The sequence below is a fragment of the Mya arenaria genome, chromosome 5 (genome assembly GCF_026914265.1).
Source record: "Mya arenaria isolate MELC-2E11 chromosome 5, ASM2691426v1".
Taxonomy (NCBI): Eukaryota; Metazoa; Mollusca; class Bivalvia; order Myida; family Myidae; genus Mya; species Mya arenaria.
Genome location: NC_069126.1, coordinates 65,399,243 through 65,427,156, shown reverse-complemented (window position 1 = coordinate 65,427,156; position 27,914 = coordinate 65,399,243). Strand labels below are relative to the sequence as shown.

General features: G+C 33.9%; 1 protein-coding gene and 1 long non-coding RNA gene across 3 annotated transcripts in view; one reads left to right on the top strand and one right to left on the bottom strand.

The window, feature by feature from the left end:
* Window positions 1–27,914, bottom strand: part of LOC128234635 (hemicentin-2-like) — an 84,703-nt gene that overhangs the window by 50,501 nt on the left and 6,288 nt on the right. The window lies entirely within an intron of this gene.
* Window positions 164–25,030, top strand: LOC128234637 (uncharacterized). Its single transcript, XR_008260984.1, has 4 exons — window positions 164–271; window positions 8,359–8,432; window positions 22,439–22,563; window positions 22,971–25,030. It is a non-coding gene; the product is annotated as an uncharacterized LOC128234637 (long non-coding RNA).

Genomic DNA, 27,914 nt, shown 5'->3' with positions numbered 1-27,914 from the left:
TTTCGACATTTATTCATTCTTTTAGGAATATTGAAACAATATTATTAATTGTGGTAAACCTTATCTGGCAGTACTTAAGAGTGCATCTTTGACTTTATTACTCGAGTGAATGTACCTTCAAACCGGTTTAACACAAACATGTCACAGTAATCAATACCATCTGCGTTAAGATGTCCGGAATGTGTTAGACGAATGATTTTGTTTTATGGAGCTTTGAAGAGCGATGAATGGCACTAAAGTGGTGCCAAATTGATATCTCAAACACCCATTGGTAAGTCATTTATTTTTTTCCATTTAATTTTTTTGTTTTGATTTTTGAATATATAAACAGTCAATAAGTAGGACATCTCGTAAAGAACGTTCACTTGAAACAGGCCTCTTCTTATCCACACTTCGACAGGGAGTGGGGCTACTCTGCCTAAATAGCCGTCAACGAGTATTTTAAGAAATATCAAAATCATATAAAATGGTGTCCCAGTAGTTGCACCAGTCAATTGTAACCATGCCCCCCCCCCCTAGTCCACCTAAATGACCGTCAATGAGTCTTTTGACGATTTTAAGACTATGGCAGTTACAGGGATACACATGAAATATCAAAATAATAAAAAAAAGTATCCCTAATCGCTCATTAATGTAGCTACCCCCCCCCGTCTAAAATTATAGACGTGTAATACATTCTTCCAATTCTTACTGGTTGACGGTACATTTCCGAACAGGGCACAAATCCTGAACACCGGCTAAAACACGCGTTTGTTTACCGTCATCGATTATTCGATGATCTAGATCAATACAGAGGCTTGCCTTGGTCACACTTGCGAAGTTTCATCTTGTTTTGTTAAGTATTTTTCTAAAAAATGCCATTTATTTAATATAGCATACTTTTTAATTATAATTGTATGACCATGTATTTTCGCTTTTCAAGTGTTCGGTATTTGTGCCCTCCATAGCGTAATTTGAAGGGTGATTTACTGTCCATAAAATTGAACGATTTTCGACATAATATTGACGAGATCGTGAATCTGTACTTTGACAGCTGTTTTCACATGAACCAAAGATGTTTCATACGAAAGTTTAACTTACTACAACATAAACTCTCCAAGATAATTGTAAAAAACAAAGTGTTTGGATTTGTGACTTTAGCCAGTAACGTCTAAAGGGGTTTGTGCAAAAACCGGGGGTGTTTTGAAAAATATTGAAATTGTATTAAGTGAAGTATTTTATGGTTTAAATTGATCATAAAGGTTTATATTCATACTTTACCATGTAAGTGAAAAGTTATTTTGCATTAAAACACATTATTTACCTTTCCAACAAAACAAAAGTTGAGTGACACAGACAACAATTATGCCAAGCGGAACAACTCGACCGAATCGTAATAACTCGGCCACCACTGACAAGCTTCTAGATAGACCTCGTAAATACAATCGTAACAACTCAGCCATGGCCGAAATGTTCCAATTGTTTAAAAATTGTGCCCTGAAGCCTTGCAGGTGCCCTTCATGTATATTTCGCTATGTTTTGACAGCAAGAAATGAAAAAAAAACCGTCAAACTCATATTATTCATAGGATATGACATTTTTATGTATGGAACTGATATAAAATAACATAATCTGGTAATATTTCTTGTTTTATGATATTTTTGAGATGTTTAATGCTTTAACCCGGAATCCCGATCGGAATAACTACCCACTTTTGATACTAAACAATTTGTATGTGAAGGATTTGCCATATCATAAAACATACAAAAATCCGTAAACGTACAATTCTACGGTCTTACTAAGATTTAGCTGGGTTGGCTGGACCGAAAGTAAAAGTCCCGGCTATTCCCCGGACCTTGAGGGGGGGGGGGCATGGTTACAATTGACTGGTGCATTATTGTAGCAAGGGGGGATAGAGATGGCGCATTTCCCACTAAAATTGTGTAAGGATTTACTTATTTAATAATTTAATATAGTTGACTAAAGAGTATTAAACTAGTTCAAAATGAGCTATTTCAGACAAAGTCTCTGCTATCCCCCGCACCTAAAACAAGGAAAGCTGTTTTATTTTTTGTTAGGCATATGTAATAACAGCATTGAGGAACAACGTTTAATTAATATCTTTACTAAGCTTTTAAGGTTTTTTAAACTGCGTGTATATTTAAAGGTAGAATACCCCTTATGGGCATCATTTCAAACTATGATCAGCTTGATAATTTCTTATTATTATGTGTATCATTTCCTGATTATAAATTTAGAAGAATTTTACTGTCAAATCAACAAATATAATCAAACTGTACTTAAATAGTAATTAAAATTTTAACACAATGTTTTGACAGCATAAAAATGAGTCCTTGTGAATGTCATTTTACAGCGAAATCAACAAGTTCAAAAAATACTCATGACCTGTTCCTTATCAATATGAAATATCTTTAAACTTTTAGGAACATTATGCAAAAAAAAAAAACAGTATGTTTTACCTTTGGTATAAGAAAATGACTATTTTCTAATAAAACTACTGTTGAAAATTGTAAGCTAATGAAATGGAAAATAAAAAGATGCTTCCATACATGCCATATTTTCTGGAGACCATTCAGGGGGATTAATGTTCAAAAGTCTGAAAATTCAGGGGGATTTTGGTAGTATTCAGGGGGATTTTTTAGCAGGTCTAATTCGACAAAATTTCAAAGTATTTTAAGACGCAAGTACGAAAAAAACAAATTGCCATAATTTTGAAAGACTCCCGAGAGGATTATGTCCAGAATTTAAGGGGATTTGGGTCACATACCAGAGAATTTTCATCATCGCCATGTAGCATTACGGGCATGACACACGTGCCAATTTACCTTGTCTACCCCTTTTTCCAGCACTTCATCTATATTGTAAGGCCAAATAAAAAAAATGTCTTGTTTCTGGTCACCCGACCGACCCTACTTTTTACCCCCCGACCGTTTTTTTTTTTTTTATAGCGTAAAGACCGTTTTTTATAATTAGCGTAAAGTGAGCGGGGATTCCCGGTCCCGGCGCCGAAGAGTAAACCGCGCTATCCGACAGTAATATTATATTCGTGACGTGTTTTTTATACGGCCGTGTCGAAGATGGCTGACCCTGCGCAGACGACGTCTGTTACGCATTTGATGGCCATAAAAATAGACAAATGTTCGCACTTCGACGGTTGTAGTGTCATTAAAGTTGCCCATTCGCAAACAACAATAAAAAGTCTTTTCATCGATTTACATGGCGAGCGAGAAAATGTCCGACTTGAAGCTAAATGTTCGGTAAGTTGTATGGTTGTTTAGATATCGTAAAAGGGCCATTGTAAAACAAATAATGCCTCGACCGAGAATGACAGTTTTGGCACCGACATTTTCGTAATTCAAAAGACTATCTATACACATATACAAGGTTTATTTGAATCGGACGAATTAATGCAAAATAATGCCGACGAAGCGTGAATCATTATGCTTCAGTGAATGGATTTAAATACTTCGTCTCTCTCAAATACCGAACGTCATATTAAAACGTTTCAATTTTGGACCTTCGTTTTTAATGTTTTAAAGGATTAAAATTAATTTTCTGTATGAAGAACCATTGACATTACACTTAGTTAGGTGCCCGATACTCAAATCTGTTTGCTTAACATAGTATGTTACAGATCTAAGTTTTCACTGTTTTGGCTATGAATGCATATATATATATATATACCTTGATAAATTGGTCTATGGGGTTGGGACATGGGGAAGTCTTGAATGAATAATGAACAGGTGAAAATGTTTATAGATTTATTCATATAAACACATGTCATTTTATTATTATTTTCATATATATATATGTGTGTGTGTGTGTGTGTGTGTGTGTGTGTGTGTGTGTGTGTGTGTGTGTGTGTGTGAATATGATCAGAACAAAGACATCATTTTTTATAAAACCTGTGAAAAAAATATTTAGATAAATATCTGACTCAAAATTTTCATATTAAACATAAAAAAATATACAGCTAAAGGTTATCACAGACATAGTTTTATGCATTGCATAAATCACTGAATCTAATAAAATGATATTTTGTCTCTGTGATGTTTAAATGCCCAGTATTACGGTTTCTTCCATCCATATTTATATTTGTTTTCTGACAAAGAATGACAATTGTTTCTTGAGATTATTTCAAATTCTAGTCTTGGACTTGTTGCTTCTTGTCATGTAATAGTGCTGTTGTTGTTCTGTTAAACTAATAAATACATAAATATGGTTATAAACTTGTGTCCAGTTTCCTTTAAGCCATATTTGATGATGTTGTATTGGCAGACAATATTTCATCATTTTTCAAACGCTATACTATTTCATTCCAAAGGTTTGAATAAAAAAAAAAAAAAAAAAAAAAAAACACCTACCTACCGACCCTGTTTTTTTTGAGGCATGTGACCAGAAACAAGACATTTTTTGTTTTTGGCCTAATGAGACACAGCCATATTGCATAATAAAAGTACTCACTTGCAAAATAGAATACTTCACAGAAAAATATGTTTCAGAGACAATTTAATGGGCTTACCTTCCTCTAAAATTGGATACAAAATCTGCTCATTATGATCATAAATGATGACTTTCAGACTAATAGAGAGAATGGAATGATTTATCAATATTTTTCATTTCAATTCCCAAATAGTCAGATTTGTTTGCTTCTGATAAAAGCAAATGCATAATTTATTGTTTAAGTTCATAAACATATCATCTTTTGGCATTCATCAAAAAATAAAAAACATCACCACCATAATATTAAAATAAATAAAAGTCATTTCATCCGAATTGTCTACTTTCAGTTTCTCTTCTGGAAGTTCTGTTATTTTCCGATATTTGCGATGAAGGTCATGTCATGTATGTAAACATATTAGTGGGTCATAACAAAGAACAGCATTGTCTATTAGTTATTTTAATCCTTTTCTTTACTAAATAATGTACTGTCACCTTTAAATTATAAATCCTTTTGATGACAATGACACATGTTTAAACACTTTAATTTGTTACATCCTCTCTGATTGGATAAAACCTATAGTTTTAACTAATGAAAATCAACCTTTATCTGACTAGTCTAATTGACATTTCTTACGCAAATTCTGTCAGTTTCAATCAAAACAATGCATGAAATGTGCCCTGCTGACTTATTAAGTGTCACCCAATTGGTGTTGTTAAAACACACCATCAGTTGATAATCCAATTAAGACAGGAAGGGCATTATATATATTCCCTATAAATAAAACTTTATCTTAGTGAGGGGCATCACGATCCCCTCCGGCGCCTTGTTTAGAGATACGTTCATTACAAACAACAAATATGGCAGGTTTACATGACAACTACAAACACATTATATTATATTGAACAAGAATGAGCATAGAGGGAACGAAACGATAACCGGCACCTTAAGCGTCACACACGATAGAGATTCACACGATGAACGAAATACTAAGCTAACAGCCAAATGTATATAGAATATTTATTGTTTTACATATTTTACCTTTTGGAATTACCGAAACATACGAATGGAATTCATGGATTTAAGCAGGGTATCTGGAACGATGAATACCAAATCGACTATCCATTATTATCAAGCCCGGTAAACAAACATTTCATCCCCGGAGTTATGAGATGAACGCGTATAAATTGGATCTCTACTACTTTTAGTAGCTATAAATTACTGATTTTCAATCTACATTATGGTGACAAAACAATTCTTTTCTTTTCTTCTTTCGTTTTCACATGAAAGGATGAGGTATTAAGGAGTATGATGATATATATCGATTTAACCATAAATTATTAAATGCAAGTCACCATAAACTAAAACGAAACCAAATTATTTTTCGGGCGAAGTTGTCAAGAAAGAAAACCAATATCGGTATAAACTGTATAGAAACATTTTGAGTTAACAATTCTACCGATTTAAACCGTTACATCCATAGTGCTATTAGAAGTCCATGATAATTTTACATGCTATGCTAGGTGTTGTAATATAACGCTTCTGGTCCAGGTAATTATTGTTAGGAAAAACAGTTTTTAATCCTAGCCCTAATTCATTCATTCACTTAAAGATATTGAAATTTTGAAAATATATATGGTTACGACCTATTGATAAAAAAGAGAAGGCACTGGACCAAGGGCTACATACCTGTGTAAAGAAAGTATACTATGTATTTTTTATCCCGCACATACATATTAAAATGGAAAAAATCGGGCGCAGGGCGTTTTAAAAAAAACAACAACAATAAATAAAAAAAAATAAAAAAAAAAAACCTATATTATTAATTATTTTTAAAACAACCATAGTAACCCTCTCTATATATGTACATGTACATTTAAAAAACATGTAGGCAAAACAAGTAATGTCAACGCACTCTCTGGTCTTGAAGAATTTCCAATAAGTAAATAGTGAGGCAATAGTCGGGCATCGACAACAAAGTGGTCAGTTCATATATATATTAGAAATATTAATACATATAGTGGACAAAAAGTCCTGTTCTCACAACACTTTCTTGTCAATGAACTGACCGTGAGTCTTGCCCATCCTTTAAATAAATACCATTCTTACACGTAAATGTTTTTTAAGATACAATGCAATATCAAATTTAAGACTGGAGAAATAAAACCATATCAAATATTCAGAGCTGTGGGACCTCCCTAGATGTCATTCATCGCAGGTTTCGCGGCATTTTGGGTAAAAAATTACTCCTTTGACGAATATCCCATCAACCGATGGGGTTGAAACTCCCCTTTTGGCTTCAAAATTTTGTTTAAGTCACACTTGGGGATGTGACGGGGTCAAGCCATAATGCAGCCATTATAGGGCGCGGGCAGACCTATATAAACTCAACAACAACAACAAGGGCATTATAACTGTAAACAGGCATATATAATTAAACCCTGTGATAATTTTGCGTAATTTTAAACACACTTTTTTTAATTCCGGGGGATTTTCATCCCCCTACGGGAGACCGGGGGATGGGTCGAAATTCCAGGGGATTTTTCCCCCTCCGGGGGATATGGCATGTATGTCAGCTTCTGGATTGCTTTGAAGTTGAACTGCTCACATGAACCCACAAAAGATGTGTAGGTATGTGCTTAACAATAAAGGATAAAGCATTAAAATGAAGCATTTCAAGTGGAGGTTTTCATTAGGGTAGTGCTACCTTAAAAACACACTTTACAATTATTTTTTTTTATTTTTTAATCTATTTTCTTTAACCAGTCCCAGTATACAGGACAATTATTCAATAAAATGTTTATCCTTTTGATATCATAATTGTTAAAAAAAATATCAAAATGTAAAGAAAAAATAACAGAGACCGGGTTCAAACTGTGGTCGCCAAAATTGCAGTCCAGTGTTGTATCCACTGCTATGAAAGTTTACATTTGTTTATTTGATTTAATATACCTAGCTTGGTAACATTAAGTGATAACATCGACTAGCCAATCACACATAAAAATTAATTATTTTAGGTATGTATACCCACCTAGTAATCTTTTTAATGGAAAAAAAAAATGTGAAAAAACAATTAATTGTAAACTATGTGGTACTTCAGTTAGTTAGTTTCAATGCATTGTACACATTGATACCAAATTCATGTCAGTTTTCCACAATTTTCTCTTCTTTCGCTATTTCATCATACAGTGTATGGCCCCTGAATAAAGTTTCACTGTTCCATATTGAGTATATTTCTTAAAAATCCTTTCTTTGTTCTAATCTGCTAAAAGGTCAAAATGTCACAGTCATGTGAGCATCTTTGAGGCCTCTCAGTTATTATAACCAATGCACCAGTCAATTGTAACCACGCCCACCCCCCCCCCCACCCCCCGGTCCGGGGGTATACTGGGAATAGTCGGGGAAATGGGCCATGTTTTTACTTTCTATGTGGCCACGCATGGCCGGGTGACCGCAGTGGTTTTGTCTTTGAGCCAAATTTAGCCGAGATTGGGCCTTATATAGAGTCTCTAGTGTGCGGGGGCATTTGGCCGGGGTTTTACCATCAGTTCGTCCCCGCAGGGAAGGGGGATTAGACCCAGGGTTGGCTGGACCGAAAGTCAAAGTCCCCGCTGTTCCCCGGACCTGGGGGCGCTGTGGTTACAATTGACTGGTGCACAACATATAAGATATTTATAAAATAAGTACAGTTAATCAATATATTTTAATTTTAATGTGGTAAATTAACAAAGAATTAGATAGATGTTTTATGCAAAATCTCACAAAGATGTAAAAAAATACGAGTTCGGGTTTGCTAGTTTGTAAAAATATTTCATGGAATCATGGTAAATTGTTATATTATGTCCAATGACAGCCCATATATTTTTTAACTACTTGAACCTTTCTTGTTATAATTCTTATTATTTATTTTTTTTTAGTTGATTTGTGATGCTGATAATACAGAGACAGCTAGAGTGACAGAGTTTGATGAATAAACTTAAATTAAAAAACAGTGAGTACAATAATCTATTTTAACATGTCTTGTGTGTAAAGTGTGATTCCGAAGCAGTAAATATATATATATATGTATCTTTAAGTTTTGACTCACAAATCTAGATCAAAGATCTATTATCATACAAAACTTAAAGAATATATATGAAAAGTCATGTGAGTTGTGCAAGTCATATAATATAAAATTTATATTGATCAAGTCAAGCCATGCCTTGTAAAAAAAACTGACATCATATCAAAGATTGTATGAATCATTCTCAGAGCTATTGAAAATATTTAATTGGTTGTAAGCGGACCATGCACAGTAATTTTGAGTAACCCCACCAGCCAATACAATATGGCTAAAAAGGCTTTGATAATATTTTTTATCTAATGTTTATCTTTCCTAAAATATTTATATTTATAAATCTATTTACCGGTATAAATCTGTATTTATTTATTTATTAATGCATTTATTTGCTCACTAATATATACAATACACTTATCGTTGTATATTGTCTAGCTAATACATGTATACAAATATGCATAATATGCATAATTATTGGGGGGGGGGGGGGGGGGGGTCATAATTACCTATGGTGTACAGTCTTGTTCTTACAAAGATATGATTTTGACTAAAATCCTTACTGAAAAAGCAGTGCAGACTGGCCTGTTTAAATAATTAATTAAATCTTAATGGGTTTAAATGTATTTTATTTTATTTTTAAAGATATTTTAGAGTTTAAAAGGAAGAGAGTCTGTTTTAAAGACTAAATAATTATATAGTCAGGATAAAAAATAATTATTTTTCAAAATCAAGTTCAAATAATTTTCCATTATTTGGCAAATGGAAAAAAGCTTTATATATTAAGAATATTTTACTCGATAGAAAGTAGGCCCAGTATCTTTTGCATTTGCAACACTAAAATATTTATTTTTTGTCTTTTACCAATTCCATCAAAGTCTGTGAGTGGCTCATGATGCTAGGCCTGCCAATTTAATGGTTTTCGAAATCATAAATTGAGACAACTTATAACTTTTGTATAAAATCTTCAAAGCTTTCAATAAATTAACATGTCATCCACCTTATTGTCTCGATTTAAAAATAGTTTTCACTCAACAACTTACTTATTAATCAGGATAATAATTTGATAATGACTATCACTATCATTCTGTAAGATAATGTACTGGTACATAAATTTAATCCCCAATATATCAGATGAGTGTGATAGTATATATGCTCTTAATAGTTGTAGCCTGGAATTATATATATATATATAAATGCACGAAATCAATGTTGGATTTTCATTAAGTTTTGGTTAAACCATCTTTGTTACAACGAAATTACAGTTACTTCCAAATTACATCTTATTCTACATAATACAAACTGGATGACAGTTCTTTTTATTTGGTAATGTTAAGAGACTTGAAGACAAAAAAAAATGTTTAAATTCAGAAAACCTTACACAAAGTAGAAACCTTCTATTAATGTCATTATCTTGAAAAAATGAACATGCCTTTTAGCAATTGTATCAATCTGTGAAAATCTACATTTTGCCTTCTACATGTTATACACTTTAAGGATATTTACATGGAAATTAAGTTCAATTCTAAATTGACAGTCATGTATTTCTTTCAAAATTTTCATATAGTATAAGAAACATGAATTTTTTATGAATTTAGGTGCATAACTGCAGATAATGATCATTATCTTAAATCAATTACAAGCCAATTCATAGTCATGCATATAGCCCCCTTTTCAAAATATGATTGTGATTGTCTTAAATGACCAGTCTTTCTCTGTGGGGGGTGGGGGCTGTCAGTCATAAGGAAACATTTAAAAGGCATATTCATTCAGCCAATCAGATGTCAGGTTCAGTGAAAGAGGCGATGCCAGGTCAAGTAAAAGGGGTGGAGCTAAAATAAATGCTGACATTCAATGAAGATAGATCCCCCTTTGGCCTCACAAACATGTTTCAGTCACACTAGGGGGTGACTCCCCTGCGAAAATGATGGCCAATAACCATGGACAACCATGGACTACCATGGTAGTTCACACCATGGTAGCACACCATGGTAGACCATGGTAGCACACCATGGTAGACCATGGTCATAAACCGTGGGGCGGCCATTTGACGTTACATGGTATACCATGATATATCATGAACTACCATGATATATCATGAACTACCATGGTATATGACCATGAACTACCATGGTAGACCATGAACTACCATGGTAGACCATGGTCACATACCATGGTAGACCATGGTCACATACCATGGTAGACCATGGTCACATAAATAGGATTGACAACAAACTTAACAAAGATCAAAATCAGTGAAATGGAATTGTATTGATTAAAATATGTTTATGGCGTCATCTAGTTTAGCATGCCGAGTACTGTATTCTGTTGATATCCCATTTACATGAATATGAGAAGGAAAAAAAATGTCTTATTTCTCTGCAATAGCTAACAACTTGTGCCAAACTTTGACTACAACAAAATTATAGTATATATATATATATATATATATATATATATATATATATATATATATATATATATATATATATATATATATATATATATATATATTTAGTATGATATAGGCCTCAAACTGTCCATTATGTAAAATATTGGAGCGTCTTCGGCGGCGGCACGTAGCGCCGAAGACCCTCCAATATTTTGCATAATGGACAGTTGAGGCTTATTAATTATCTATTACAGAATAACACATTTTTAACAAAAAGATCAAACCCGAAATGAGACAAATAGAAATTGCCTTCTGTTAAAACCGCTCCAGAGGCATAGTGGTAGAGCGTTGGCCAGAAACAACTAGAACAGTCACTGAATGTGACAAATACCCCCATTAGCCTCCTTGTCACAAAACAAGATGCCATCTGATACATATAAGTAAGCACTATATAAAATGCCTAAGTTCAAGGGCAGATAACTCTAAAACATCTTGGGGTATATGCACCAAAACTACGTCTTGCACTTCTATCATTCATGTTGATGATGTATACCAAGTATCATTGTAATCCATCAAAAACTGAAGGAGAAGTTTGCTCCACAAACTAGCTACCGTATTTAACAATTGTGCACAATGTTGCAAGAAAACAGCCTAAGTTCAAGGGCAGATAACTCTGAAACATCTTGGGGTATAATGCACCAAAAATACGTCTTGCACTTCTACCATTCATGTTGATGTTTTTTTGTCTAAATTTCGTCAATCGCTCACTTTTAAGGCTCTGGGCACATTCAACTATGGAGGCCGCCATTTTTAGTGATGCGCAATGCATCACTGTGCATGACGTCATCGATTTGTTACTAGTTCTATTATTCTTTCCGGCAGAATTGATACTTTCTATGGCAGAATTCGGCATATTTTGTAAATTAGGGTCAAGTCACCTTCCAGGTAATGTATATTAACGCATTATCTCCTAGAGACGCATTATTGTGCATCTATTGTGACTGATGTTTGAAGACATTATGAGAAATAGAGTATTTGTTCCTCAGAAGCAAATGCTCTTTTTCCCATAATGTCTTTAAAACCATTAATTTAATCCGATACTTTGTATTCGAGATTATTTTTGATTAGCTAAAAATAGAAAAATGACGTCGCAATCTAAATATAGCATAGGAGATAATGAGTTAACTAGATATTTTGTGTATTCTGAGTGCCTTAACCAAGTATCTTTCATCCATTTTTATCGAGTAATATATTGGAAGCCAAATTAAGTTGGTCGGCAGAATTTTGCCGTTCTTCGCAGAATTCCGTCATTTCATTGGCAGAATTCTTGAGTATAAAAAGGCCTGGATCGGCAGTTACCTATATAATGTACTCGAGGTAGGTTGGGTCCTGATCAGTTGATACTTGGTTTGGGCAACCAGTACAAATGTATAAAGACTTCAGCATTTACTCTGATAGAAAGAAAAGTAGAAAATAAATATTATATTTAAGCCTGATTACAATGTTGATGGTTTGTTCACGCTACCCTTTTTAATGACATGGAAAGATCATCACAGTAATATCCCAGTATGACTTCTATAATGAACTAAAACCGAGGACATATATAAGAACATGACCATTGATAAAAATGTGAGCATTTATTCAGCCTATGCGAAAAAGATTAGAACATTTTAAGAAATGTCCATGAATGATTCTTGAACAGTGTGCAAGAACCGTACTTGAACTACTCTTAAAGTGTGCAGGAACAATTCAAGTACATTTTAAGAAATGTTAAATTGGACAAATTTTAAGAACAGTTAGTTCTTAAAATGTAACAGTTCCAGTTCCAGAACTGCATTTTAGTAACAGATCTTGAACAATTGTTCCTACAATATAGTTCTTAAACTGAAACTGTTACATTTCAAGAACTTGAATTGTTCCTGCACACTTAAAGAGTAGTAAAAGTACAGTTCTTGAACAGTTCAAGAACAATTCATGCACATTTCTTAAATAGTAGTAAAAGTACAGTTCTTGAACAGTTCAAGAACAATTCATGCACATTTCTTAAAATGTTCTTATCATTTTCTAGTGGTTCTTGTACACGTTAAGAATAGATCAAGTACGGATCTAGAAATGTTCTTGCATGGATTAAAATCTTGAAATCTACCCAGTACATTCCTGATTAGATTTGATAACAATTGTTAAACGATAACGTTTTAGGAACAAATCTTGAACAATTGTTACATTATAACTTTCTTGTTTAAAATGTCAACCACTATTATGAAAGAAATAGTCAACAAGAAAATTGAAAACACTTTCTTATAAGCTCCAGTTTTAGGTAACCAATTTCAATTCTTCATGAAAAGTAGATTACTTTTCTTAACTGCTTCTGTTTTACCACAATGAACATTTTTTTCATTTATGATTATGTATTAAAGTTACAAGTATTGCTCACATTTTACTGCGCTAATGCTGTATGAACGCAGTAGGGTAAGAAAGCAAATGACCCAAGATGCTCTAAAATGCTTTATGAAATTTGCTCACATGCCCTACTGCGCTCTTACAGCATAGACGCAAGTAAAACTGTTATCTCTCCTTAATTATATCATTATATTTTTCAAACATGTACTTTTAACCAATGTGCATAAAAACATGGATAAAAAATTCAAACTAACACAGTTGATAAAGTTATTGTATTTAAGAAACAAAAAGTATGCACCTGTACATTAATGGTTCTTAAAGGTAATTCTGGAGTTTAAATGCATAGTTATTAATGACTTAATTTTTTGCATCAGCGCGCCAAACTCAGTTTTGTATTTACTGATAAAAGTTAGTCATACAGTTGTTATTTTGATTCTAGAACGACAGCGTATTAATTGATTCGCATTTATCATTTTCCATGTATCGAGCTTCTTAAGTCCAGCAAATTACTTATCCATGTCAGTGACGTCAAGCGTTTGATGAGAATAACATGAACTATTCATGAATGACAATTTGGACAAATCATGTTCATGAACTCCCACTAAGTTCATGAACTCCTGCTTAGTATATGAACTTGACAGTTCATGAACATTATTTTTTCAAAATGTCATTCATGAACTAAATTCATGAATAGTTAATGTCATTCGACACAGGGTGATAATTTCATCATTACTACACATCCATTTATAACAGTTTTAATTTCTTATGACGCATATAAACACAATTAGTAAGAAACCATTGAATTGCTCATTTCAGTCCTTGACATTTACATCTAGTCTCTGTACCCAGGTCCCTTTTCCTTATACACTTGATGATGAAACGCATCTGCGAAAAGATTTTTTGCAGTCATTCTTTGCATGATTGTTTTTGTTGAAGTGGTCTTTTCTTAAAGCGACAGTCCGCAAATCGGGCAAATTAGCCATGAAAAAAAAATAAAATTCATCTATGTGTTGATAAGCATTCCTGACTGACGAATCCAAAAAAATTTGGTTCAAATCGACCTAGAAATGAGTTTTTCGTGTCATTTTCAATATCTCTTCTTAACTATCGGCCCCGAGAGTTAACGGTTATATAAATAGAAAAAAACAGTGGGATTCCAAAGTTCTTGCGCATGCGCAGGGCGATACTATTTCCCGGTCTCTCCTCGTAAAATCCGGTCTCATCCGGTCTCATAATTCCCGGTTCATAACTTATGGCCCCAGGCAACGGATTGTGTTGCTGATGTTTATAACACGATTTTGACAATCTTATTTGTTTTTATATGTAACAAAATGGTATAAAATATATAAACATTATGTCTTAATTTATGCAATTTGTTATAGGTATACACTATTCATGCAATTCGTGTTAAAGGTGTAGAGAAAGATGCGATGCAGTACAAATGCTCATGTTTTTTGCATAAAAGATTGAGGACGGCTAGAGTATGAAGTAACTTAGAATTGCACCTTTTAAATTATGTTATGTTATGTTATTGTTCTTCCTTTTATGATTACCCCCCCCCCTGACATAATTTTTTTTAAGCATAAATGATTACAATTGAAAAATTCCATGTTTGCATATCCGACTCATATCGATACGATACGATATGTTTATTGCGTAAAACATTATACAATGTTCATCGCATGTAAACAAGTAAATCAATGAATGGAGAAAAAGTACACAAACACATTTTCTGGAGCTAAAAGTTGCAATGTTATAACATCCTATTATAGTAATTATGCGTGTGCTTAGACATTAAAGCTACTAGATGAAGAGTGTTTCTTTGAAGTTGCGCCATTCTGAAGTAATCAACACATTATGTCTCCATTTTTCGTTTATAATTTTGTGCTATTCGCTAATGCTAGGTTTATATTAGGCCACGATTACCACGATGTCCCCGATTCCAGAGCATCGTGGCGAACGTAACAGAGCGTGGAGTCGAATCGGGGTGATCGTGGGGGAGCGTAACGGAACGTGGTTGAATCGGGGACATCTTGGGCATCGGGACAGATTTTAAATCAAACTTAAATTTCACCACGATTGCCCCGATTCATTTTCTAATCGTGACATAGCGTGGCCTTCGTAACAAAACGTAACGGAGCGTAACAGAACGTGGAATACAATCGCAATAGATCGGGACCAGCGTGGACACATTTTTTCATCCCGCTTCGCTGCGACGTCTCACGATAGCTCCACGCTCTGCTACGATCTACCACGATCTGTTACGATATACACTTTTCTACCATTTATTGCTCCACGTTGCGTCACGCTCTCCTACGGTATCCCCGATTGTCGTTCACGTTCTGATACGCTCTGACACGCTCCAACACGTTTCCTCACGATAGCCACGATTTCCACGCAAGCTGCATATACATAACAGCTTTATCTACTGGTACTCTATCGTTTAAGATTCCACATGAAATGCGTCGGCATAAAAATTAAAATTAGACGATCAGTTGGCAGAAATACATAAGGCAACTGGTCGTGGAAGCGCATCTGCTGCAACAAAATCAATAGTTAAACAAAAGAAGGATAATAGAATTCCTGAAGTACTGAGATAACTTACAAATTTGATTTACATGTAGTCAAGCATTGTTATTTTTTGTATTACTATTATCAATAGTATACTTATAACTGAATTTAATATGAAAAAAACACACACTCAATGTGTTTGTTATTCATGACATTAATTTCAGTACATGTGCATATTTCATGTTTTTATCTTTGCCTAAATTTATTTTATGTTTTATTGATATAAAATTTGAAATAAATAGTGACATAATTATCATCAAATATCTAATGTTTTAATCAACTGTAATCTTTTGTAATCCTATTACCCCCCGCGGTCATTAACACCTTTTTGATCACGCCCGATAGCTACTATAAAACAGAGACCGGAGGAGACCGGGACCGGATGAGACCGGGACCGGGAAATAGTATCGCCCCCAAGAGTAGTCGGAAAAACCGTAGACCTACTTTCTCTTTTGCCGTCTAAAAATAGCAACTTTCGGCAATTTTCAATTTGTTAAATCTAAGTTATTAAAGCGATTTTTTAAAAAATAACTGCGGTTCAGTCGGTCTGAAACAATGTGGAACTTATTAAAAACTTTTGAAATACGGTTACTTTTGCGGACTGTCGCTTTAACTCTGGAAGCCTTTCGTTGTCTGAGACTTTGACATCCATCTTCCAACCTGAAAAATATTTCTTTTATTTATTTGTACTGCCAACATTTTCAAATAACTAACGGCCAGTTGGTTATCAAATCAGTGCGAATTAAGATTTCAATGTTGCAGGTATATAAATTAATGATAGCTTATTTAATTCTTTCGAACCAAAGAGCTCAAATTTATTGAGTCTGATTTTTTTTTTAAAGATTCTCATTAGTGTTTGTCTGTTACATATAAAATCCACTCCACACATCCAACCATATTGTTTTCAAAACCAGAATGAAAATCTTACCATTTGCTTTAAAAAATAGTCTACTCACTGATGGATTTGACAATTTACGGCTTTGAATGTTTTTCTCCTTCACTGGTTGATTCTTTTGAGGACTGATGATTTATTTGTTAGCTCCTTTGGGTTGGCTAAAATAGACGAAACAACATTTCAGACACTTAACCATAATTTGCTTGCATAGTGGTTATTTAAAAGGTCAAGGGTTGGCAGCGATGCAAAAGTCCATTGAAGGACCAAAATTTAAAAATGTTAAAAAAATCAATTTCTTCTTAGTTTTGAGGTTCAATATTTAACAAGCATGATTCATACCCATTTATCCATTGCAACATGAGGAGCTGTAATTAGGATTTGAGCATATTTTATGATATAAGATTTTATCAGATTTCAAATCAAAAAGCTATATTGTCTTTAAACAAAAAGAGTATATTTGTGACTGAGTCGAAGTTATTGAAACTGTCCAATCAACAATGTCTTTGTTTTGATTGCAGCTATATTTAAAAAGATATTAACATATTTGTAACCCGGAAATGATCTCTCATCCACTACTTTTCATTATTAACCTGAAGAACTTTTTTTTTATTTGACAAGATATAATAACGAACTCACAACATTGTTAAATAGGTAGTCTGGAACATTTTGACATGAAAACAAAGTGATAATGTCAACAGACTTTTTAGAATAAATGTGAAAGTTTTTTTTATAAAAAATATTAATATTCTATTGTAAAATTTGTTAACTCCCTACTAACATGTAGCCAAAAATATATGTTTCACTCCCCTAAAAGATCGTTCCTCAAAACAATAAAAACTTTTTTAAAGGTTTTAGTTTTTGACCTTCCCCACCCACTTTTGCATCGCTGCCGGCCCATTACAATTGATCCTTTTTCTCGACAAAAATAGCTTACCAACGTTAAGAAACAAATTTAAAAGCTGCTTTAATATATATATATATATATATATATATATATATATATATAAATTAAGTATTAGCTGAACGCTAGTCAAAAACAAGCATTTAACTGTGTTTCTACACAAACGTATTTCGTATGTTTGTCGCGAAAATGTATTACAACAAAACATATTTGCTCATTACTTCAAAATGTTGCTATGTTATTTTAAACAATAATATTAGCGTAAAAGATCGTTATAAACGTTACTGAATTATACTCCTTACATCGCTTGAACTTACCTTAAATAAACGAAACAAGACATCAGTTTATTTGGCGCATTATTTCGACAAAAATGGCGGGCGTTCGAAACTATCTCCGCCAGTGAAGAGCGTTTCGTCTTAAATGCGTAACCGTTAGAATATAGTTATATAGCTACGTTAGAATATGGCTATAGTATTTTGTAAATATTATATTTAACCGGTTTAACAACTAATTAACCAGTGTTGACCTCAGGTGCTCGTCACATTGCCTGGATACAGTAATTTTATATAAAATAAAATATTTTTTTATTTTTAATTTTTTTTTTGACAAGATAGTGAATATATGTCATTTTAAAAAATATTCCACATTTTTCATGAAAAAAAGTTACTAATAACTTGACAAAATCTTGACAAAAAATAAATAAAAAAATATATTAAAAAAAAAATATATAAAAAATATAAATTACTGTATCCAGGCAATGTGACCAGCAATCCATGGCACCTTACATGATACATATGATATATGTGGTGCTTTAATTAAAATAAATTTAATTTTAATGTTCATGTTATTTTGATATGGAATTTTCTTTACGTTTGTTATTTTTTTATTTATAATCTTTGGGTTATAACTGGGCCAAATGTGTTACACTAAATGCACCAGCCAGTTGTAACCACAGCTACCTCAACTTCCTGCCTGTTGCTGATGCAACTACTTGTTTTTGTACAAGTTTCCTTTCAAAGACATATGCAGAACATTTTAAGAACTTGCCATGTTCATAAGCTGTTCCTATGATGTGCCAAATTGTTTAAAAAGAACATTTCAAGAACATATTAAGAACATAAAAGTTCATAAACTATTCTTTAAATGTGCCAACTTGTCTTTATGAACAGTTCAAGAACATTTTAAGTGCAAACACTATTCATGAACTGTTCTTATATTGTACTAGACTTTAATATAGAACAGTATTAGAACAACAATAGTCTTTAAAAAATTCAAGAACTGTTCTTAAAAAGTATTCTTGAACTGTTCAAGTACAACTGTTCTTAAAAGTGATCAGTTACTGTTCTAGTACAGTTTTGCATAGTTCTTGAACAGTAATTAAACACAAGAACATCATTTCACAGAGGAGCATAGATGCTCGGTAATGAGAAAATGCTCTATTTCCCACAATGTTTTCAAAGGTTTTCAAATTTGGCATTCTTCCTTTCCAATAGATATTCTTCCTTTCCATCAGATGCTTTCGTTGTGGATGAGTCTAAAATTAGCAGAACAGCTGGTAAAGGGTTAATACTGAAACACAACTTCTGTTGTTGACAAGTTGTGTGTTTACTAAATATCAGTAAAGAATAAGACCACATTTATTAAGTTGCTATTTCTGTTATTTACCAAAATCAACAAATCATTTTTAGACTTATCCAAAGTAAAGAATCAGATAAAAAAGGATGATGGTAGACTATGGTAAACTGTCACAGTGGCTGACCATGGTCAACCTTGGTGTACCATGGTAGACCATGGTTGAAATGGTGACTCTCGGAGTAAAACTTTTGTACCATGGTCTACTGTGGGGGTTTTCACGGTACTTGATGGTTGAGCTTCAAAAACCATGGTATACCATGGTGATCTTTTTTTGTACCATGGTAGACCATGGTCGACCACGGTCGACCGTGGTCGACCGTGGTCCAGGCAATGATTTTCCCACGGTACTTGATGGTTAACCATGATAAAACATGGTTGACCGTCAAAAACTGTCAAAAACCGTGGGGACCATGGTCGACCATGGTCATTATTTCGCCGGGGAGTGACAGGGTCAAGCCATAATGGAGCCATAGGCAAGCAGACTTTTATTAACCCAACAACAACAACAGGTGTAATTCTTACCAACTGAGGAAAAAACTTCAGAGGTTTTATTATTCCTCATTTTCTTATACAAATTAAATATCAAACAATGACAAATATAAAATATGATAATTCAAGCATAATATTGACACCAAACATGACACATCTTGCAAATGGTTTTGAATAAAATTCCTACACTTCTTATAATGATAATACATGGGACCAATATCAAAACCATTATCCTGTTAAATAGGACAATGGATTTGATATTGGTAATTTGCAGACAATACAATGTAATTAAGTAAAAAAAATACACAGTATGCACAACTGGCTTCAAACAAAAATTGTTGCTTAGACCAAAAAAAAGTATTCATAGTTTCCATTTAAATATCAAAAAAGGTAGGCATACGGTAACTGTTTTTTTTTTGAGGACCATGTTTCTTTGGCAAACTGACCTATATCAGGGAATTATTAAGGTCTTTACTAAAAAAGCACATATTGATCAAAACACCAAAAACAAAAAAGGATCAGAAGGATAAAAATAGGGTCAGTTGGGCGGAAACAAAGATTTTTGAATCCTTATTTTGTCAATGATGTCATGTCAGTGATCAAAATGATAACACAATTTAAGCCCTGCATTCTGGAATGTGGGGCTAAATTCTTGATTGTGTTATAGTAGGGCCAAAAATAAAATGATTTGGTTAGGGTTACATCCTTTTTAAAAACAGAAAGAGTAAAAAGTATAAAGGATTACATTTTTAAAATACATAATATATATGCGTTTTCACTTTAAAATACATGCATTGTTACAGTCTTGTTTTCAGTAAGTAACTTTTCCTTAAATGCATTCTTTGGAAAGTAATTTAAGGTTTATTATTCAAAATATATGTTAGTCAATTTGTGTACGTATTGATTTCCAACTTTTTTATTTTTTGTTTAAACTTTATGTATTAGAATTTCTTTGCGTAAATACCTGCTTATGTGATAAAAGACTGCTGACTAAAGATTAGATTTCGGGTTTTGATATTTCCATTCCAAATTTAATGTTTTACAGCTTAAACTGCTACTAACACTTTAAGAAAAATGCATAAAATATCAATTTTGGATGGAAGTATGAAAAGCTGCAATTTTGTCAGCAGTCTTTTATCGCTGGTTTGCAGATATTTACGCAAAAATTCGCTTGTTCGAAGACAAAAATTTAAAAAAAAGTTGTCAAAACGTTCAATCTGTGAGTTTGCAGCTTTAATATAAGACTAACGTAAATATTAAAAACACATGAGGCCCCTTTAATATTAACATGTCAATATCAAAAAGAAGATGAAAACTGAAAACTATGAGAAAGTGTTTTTATAATTAAAAATAAATTGCTTAAAGCAAATATCTGAAATTAATAATTGTCATGCAAAGCAGCCTGTAATGAATATGAATATTAGATTTTGGCCTTGAACACCTTTTTAAGAAGAGTGTTTTGAAGTAAGGATTATCATAATGCTGAACTTAATATTATACTGTAGCTTTGTAGGAAATCCTTATGATTAAAGTCACTGTGTCTTCCTTATGCTGTGATAAAGATCTCCATCGTATCATTTCTTACACCTAATAAATTAAGTGAAAAAGGGTGTTTATTGGGGGTAATAAAACACATCTTGATAATGGCCAATTAGTTTTAATCTTTCAAGTGTTGGTAGGATGGGAGGGGGGTCTTAACTTTTTGAACTGCCAATATTTTCCTTGTTTTTTTGTCCACCATGTCAAAATGATCTGGGTTGTTTTGTCAACCCTGTCTTAAAATGGGTTGGACGTGTTTTGTCCCCTTAGTCAAAAATGACATGGGATGTTTTGTCCTACATTTTTATAAAGGAGTTCAGAATAAAGAATAAATAACACATTAGTTTTCGTGCTTATATAAAATAAATGCAAATGACTTTCATTATAAGTTTAAAATACTCTTAACGCTGCATTCTCACAGATTTACCATTTTTACAACTTTTTTATTTTTGTCTTGGAAAGAGCAAATTTTTGCGTAAATATCTGCAACCCATTGATGTAAGATTGTTGATAAAAAAACAGATCTTAGATTTAGATCTTAGAGTGCAGCTTTAACTATGGAGGCTTTTCAGTCATTTGCCTATATGTTTATTTGATTCAGTAAATACCTCATATAAAGCTAGGCTTATTATGATATGCTTATTTTTCATTGGGTTCTATTTTTAGCACATAACAGCTTCATTACAAGAATATATTAATTATTATTAAAGCTGCACTCTCACAAATTTACCGTTTTTACAACTTTTTTATTTTTTTTGTCTTGGAAAGAGCAAATTTTTGGCTTAGTATCTGCAAACCAATGATAACTTTTCGTTTGAAAGCCAATGTTTTGTGGGTTAAACTATTACTAACAGTTAAAGAAAAATGCATGATCTAATTTTTTGTCAGCAGTTTTATATCACTGGTTTTCATGGATTCTTGAGAAAAAAAAATACTTCCTCTGTTGGCCAATTGAGAACAAAATCAAGAGGTTTTGAAAGGTTTTGCTGTTTATACGTTCTGGGATTTTTCCAAAGCATTTATTTATAGGACTTATGAATTTTATGTACAGCATTCTGTATATTGTCAAGTGTCCTGTTTTTTTAAATTATATACAACATGTATAAATTTTCATGTTTCAGGAAATAACCACCATCTCTCTCAGAGGTCATCTTTCTCATTATTGTGGGGAAACCTCAAAGGGCATCAGGAAAACCTTCATCAACCTCTTTGTGCCCAGTGGCTAATGTGCAACAGTGTTTCAGAAGTATAAAAAAATACCTTTTTAATTTGTGTATATCAATTGTATAATGACTTGTTTTTATATATTAAATATATATATATGATTTATTATATATATAGATGGTTAATTTTATGACTTCCTGATAGTATTTAAGTTGTGAAATATTAAATAATCTAATCATAAAAAATGCTTGGAAATGACAATAAAAAAAGATATTTGTCGAATAGGAAGTTTCACCTGTCCTGTTTATATTACAAATCATTTTAAATCAGACAGAAAATTCAATATACTTGTTGTATCTCACTGTTTATTTGTCTTCACATTTTGTATTGTCACATCAAGCCTGTTTGAACATCCTAGAGAAGATAAGTGTATAGAAGCGGATATGATATAATAAATATGCATATAAATGTGCTTGGGATCATTTTCAGATTATCATTAAAATGGGGATAATGGATGACTGGCCACACATATGGGGCTATGGACAAGCTTCAGAGCAGGCTGCCAGGTGGTGGTGTTAGTAGTTTATACTCCAGGTCCCGGCGTGAGCACTTGGAAGGGTCCCAGAGTGACAGTTCAACCACCGCACACCTATCCTGGGCAGAACCAGTACTAGGTGTCTTCACCTCTGCAAGGAACTGACAACTTCTGTACATGCCAGGTGCAGTGGTACAGTGCGAATGGTCGTAGAAAGGATTTCATAACCAATCACAACAGAAGTGACCTGGTCCGCCCGGGAATCGAACCCGGGTTGTCCAATTCAGAGTCCAACGCTCTACCGATTGAGCTGACCGGGCGGATATATAAGCTACATTAGATGACAAGCCATCTATGCTGGACATTCTTCACAATAAAATGTGATGTCACAGGAGCTGTCTATCTCAACAGCTCACACTGTCCGTATTTGACTAAAGGAATGAATGAAGTCACTGCAGAAGTTAGATTGAGGAATGTCCATGTCACTACCCATCATTTGGAAGGAGTTGGATAAAAAAAGTGTGGCCTATGTATTGAAACTGGTCCGATTTCCAGTTACGGACAGTCTTGATTTGTTTGATTACATTTTTGACCAACATGATGGTCTAAAAGAACACTTACTGGTAACTGGTAAAATCATGGCCCAGTTGTTCCAAGAGGCAGGCGAGTGGGAATTTACTAGACTCCATTTCTTTATGGGTTGATCTGAGGTTCTGAGTTCAGTTAAAGTACTGATGGAACACCAAGTGTTTGCCATAATACAGCAACATTTGATTTGTAACTATGTATTTGTTTGAATTGTTGAAACAGTACTGTTTACTAAATGATGTGTATGTATATGAAGAATAATATTATAAATAATTTGTAAGAACCTTTTGATATTAAGTAAAATGTCGATAAGTCTAAATATGTATCTGTGAATCATTTTTGTATATCTGTAAAGATTACATTGCCTATATTCCTCAATTTATATTTTTCTTTTAGCCAGTCAATAACTTTTCTTAAGTTCTATCTTCAAAATTGTCGGGACAGGGATTATAGCCCTTAATTAACCCAAATATGTAACATTCAATGCAAAATTTCTAATTGGCTGCATTTAGGCAGTTCAGATGCAGGAACAAACATCACTTGGGTCCTTCGTTAATAATAGCTTTCCATCTGACATTGAAGATCCAATAAAAGGAATTTGTCATTTGACTGTTTATTAACTCTCAATTTATTGAAAGTGAAATTACTTACATGATTTGTAAGAACTAAATTATAATGATATCAAATGATTGTTTAAATTAAATAAAATAGATGATTACATACATGAACTATTTTTATTTCTTGTTTGTCAATATGAAGAGTAATGCAATGGCTTTTGAATTTCATAAAAGAAAAGGATGGAAAAATGTATGTTTATTGTTTAAGCAATTAATTAAGTAATAAAAGTATTTTTTAGCTCACCTGTCACTTTGTGACAAGGTGAGCTTTTGTGATCGCCTTTTGTCCGGCGTCCGGCGTGTGTCGTGCATCGTCCGTCAACAATTTACTTAAAAGACATCTCCTCCTTAACCGCTGGGCCAATATTAATAAAACTTCATAGGGATGTTCCTTGGGTGGTCTTCTATCAAAGTTGTTCAAAGAATTCAATTCCATGCAGAACTCTGGTTGCCATGGCAACTAAAAGGAAAAACTTTAAAAATCTTCTACTCCCAAACCACAAGGCTTAGGCCGTTGATATATGGTAGGTAGGATCACCAAATGGTCCTCTACCAAGATTGTTCAAATTATGGCCCTTGGGTCAAAATTGGCCCCGCCCCGGGGGGTCATGGGTTTTCTCTATATGTTTATAGTGAAAACTTCAAAAATCTTCTCCTCTGAACTTACTTGGCCTAGAGCTTAGATATTTGTCATGATTCATAGTCTAGTGGACCTCTACAAAGTTTGTTCAAATTTTGGCCCTGGGGTCAAAATTGGCCCCGCCCCGGGGGGTCATGGGTATTCTCTATATGTTTATAGTTAAAACTTCAAAAATCTTCTCCTCTGAACTTACTTGGACTAGAGCTTAGATATTTGGCATGATTCATTGTCTAGTGGACCTTTACAAAGATTGTTCAAATTATGGCCTTGGGGTCAAAATTGGCCCCGCCCCGGGGGGTCATGGGTTTTCTCTATATGTTTATAGTGAAAACTTCAAAAATCTTCTCCTTTGAACTTACTTGGACTAGAGCTTAGATATTTGGTATGATTCATCGTCTAGTGGACCTCTACAAAGTTTGTTCAAATTATGGCCCTGGGGTCAAAATTGGCCCCGCCCCGGGGGGTCATGGGTATTCTCTATATGTTTATAGTTAAAACTTCAAAAATCATCTTCTCTGAACTTACTTGGACTAGAGCTTAGATATTTGTCATGATTCATCGTCTAGTGGACCTCTACAAAGTTTGTTCAAATTATGGCCTTGGGGTCAAAATTGGCCCCGCCCCGGGGGGTCATGGGTATTCTCTATATGTTTATAGTTAAAACTTCAAAAATCTTCTCCTCTGAACTTACTTGGACTAGAGCTTAGATATTTGGCATGATTCATTGTCTAGTGGACCTTTACAAATATTGTTCAAATTATGGCCTTGGGGTGAAAATTGGCCCCGCCCCGGGGGGTCATGGGTTTTCTCTATATGTTTATAGTGAAAACTTCAAAAATCTTCTCCTTTGAACTTACTTGGACTAGAGCTTAGATATTTGGCATGATTCATCATCTAGTGGACCTCTACAAAGTTTGTTCAAATTATGGCCCTGGGGTCAAAATTGGCCCCGCCCCGGGGGGTCATGGGTATTCTCTATATGTTTATAGTTAAAACTTCAAAAATCTTCTCCTCTGAACTTACTTGGACTAGAGCTTAGATATTTGTCATGATTCATCGTCTAGTGGACCTCTACAAAGTTTGTTCAAATTATGGCCTTGGGGTCAAAATTGGCCCCGCCCCGGGGGGTCATGGGTATTCTCTATATGTTTATAGTTAAAACTTCAAAAATCTTCTCCTCTGAACTTACTTGGACTAGAGCTTAGATATTTGGCATGATTCATTGTCTAGTGGACCTTTACAAAGATTGTTCAAATTATGGCCTTGGGGTCAAAATTGGCCCCGCCCCGGGGGGTCATGGGTTTTCTCTATATGTTTATAGTGAAAACTTCAAAAATCTTCTCCTTTGAACTTACTTGGACTAGAGCTTAGATATTTGGCATGATTCATCATCTAGTGGACCTCTACAAAGTTTGTTCAAATTATGGCCCTGGGGTCAAAATTGGCCCCGCCCCGGGGGGTCATGGGTATTCTCTATATGTTTATAGTTAAAACTTCAAAAATCTTCTCCTCTGAACTTACTTGGACTAGAGCTTAGATATTTGTCATGATTCATCGTCTAGTGGACCTTTACAAAGATTGTTCAAATTATGGCCTTGGGGTCAAAATTGGCCCCGCCCCGGGGGGTCATGGGTTTTCTCTTTATGTTTATAGTGAAAACTTCAAAAATCTTCTCCTTTGAACTTACTTGGACTAGAGCTTAGATATTTGTCATGATTCATCGTCTAGTAGACCTCTACAAATATTGTTCAAATTATGGCCTTGGGGTCAAAATTGGCCCCGCCCCGGGGGGTCATGGGTATACTTGATATGTTTATAGTTAAAACTTCAAAAATCTTCTCCTCTTAACTTACTTGGACTAGAGCTTAGATATTTGGCATGATTCATCGTCTAGTTGACCTTTACAAAGATTGTTCAAATTATGGCCTTGGGGTCAAAATTGGCCCCGCCCCGGGGGGTTAGGGTATTCTCTATATGTTTATAGTTAAAACTTCAAAAATCTTCTCCATTGCACTTACTTGGACTAGAGCTTAGATATTTGGCATGATTCATCGTCTAGTGGACCTCTACAAAGATTGTTCAAATTATGGCCTTGGGGTCAAAATTGACACCGCCCCCTTGGGGGGTCATGGGTTTTCTCTATATGTTTATAGTGAAAACTTCAAAAATCATCTCCTCTGAACTTACATGGCTTAGAGCTTAGATATTTGGCATGATTCATCGTCTTGTGGACCTCTACAAAATTTGTTCAAATTATGGCCCTGGGGTCAAAATTGGCCACACCCCCGGGCTGATGGGTTTTCTCTATATTAGTTATCTAGTGAAAACTTAAAAAATCTTCTCCGAACTCACAAAGACAAGTAACGTCTTAATTCAAACTGGATAACATATTTAGTACACATACCAATTTTCAATATGGGCCACATACAACAATTAATAACAAATATACATATACGTAAAATCAAGGAGTGACAAGAGCTTAGATATTTGGCGTGATATATCATCTAGTTGACTTGTACCAATATTGTTCAATCTTTGACCCTGGTGTCAAAAAATGGCCCCACCCGGGCGGTCATGGGTTTCCTTATATGTGTATATGATGAAAACTTAAAAAATCTTCTTCTCCGAAACCAAAAGGCGAAGGCCTTAAATATTTGGTATGAAGCATCGTTTATTGGACCACTATTAAGATTGTTCAAACTTTAGCCCTGGGGTCAAAATTGGCCACGCCCCGTGTTCATAGGCTTAGGTTTTCAATATTTGTATAAAATAGAAGCATTAAAAAAAATTATCTCCGAATTCACAAGGACTAGAGCTATTTGGCATAATACATCATTAAGTGGACCTCTACCTTTATTGTCCAAACTTTGGCATTGGGGTAAAAAATGACCCAGACTTCTAAAAAACCTTAACTACTTTGAACCATCCAGATTTCTTATCACACCAATGTGCAATAATATATGACAGGTGAGCGATTCAGGGCCATTTGGCCCTCTTGTTTTCTCTTTTTTTCAAATTGTGCTATCTTATACAGTAAAACTGCGATCGCTCGA